Here is a 547-nt window from a genome sequence, read left to right on the forward strand (position 1 = left end):
GTAAAACCACTCCTCAATAAACTCTCTCCAGATTTGGAAAATATAAGTAAAGTTGCCAATCTCCCCTTCTTGGGCAAGACTCTTGAGCAAGTGGTCGCAGACCAGATCCAGGTGCTCTTGGAAGAAACTGGTTTTCTAGATCTGTTTTAATCGGGGTTTAGGCCTGGTGTTGGCACAGAAACTGCATTGGTCACCTTGTATGATGACCTCTGCTGAGAGAGGGATAGGGGACATGTGTCCTTGTTTGTTCTTTTCAACCTCTCAGCGGCTTTCGATACCATCAACAGTGGTATAATTCTGGAGAGGCTATCCGAGTTAAAGTGTAGGTGGCATTGATTTGCGGTGGTTTTGGCCCTGCTTGGATGGCCGTTTCTGGAGAGTGATACTTGGGGAGTGCTCTTTAGCCCCATGGAGCCCACAGTGTGGGGTTTCTCAGGGTTCCATTTTACCCCCCATGCAATTCTGTGCAAGCTTACTCTCAAGTAAGACCCAAAGAAGTCAGCAGAACTTGCTCCACGTAAAAGGAAAAGGGTCAGAATGAATGAGA

Source organism: Podarcis liolepis (genome assembly GCF_965112155.1).
Source record: "Podarcis liolepis genome assembly, chromosome: 5".
Taxonomy (NCBI): Eukaryota; Metazoa; Chordata; class Lepidosauria; order Squamata; family Lacertidae; genus Podarcis; species Podarcis liolepis.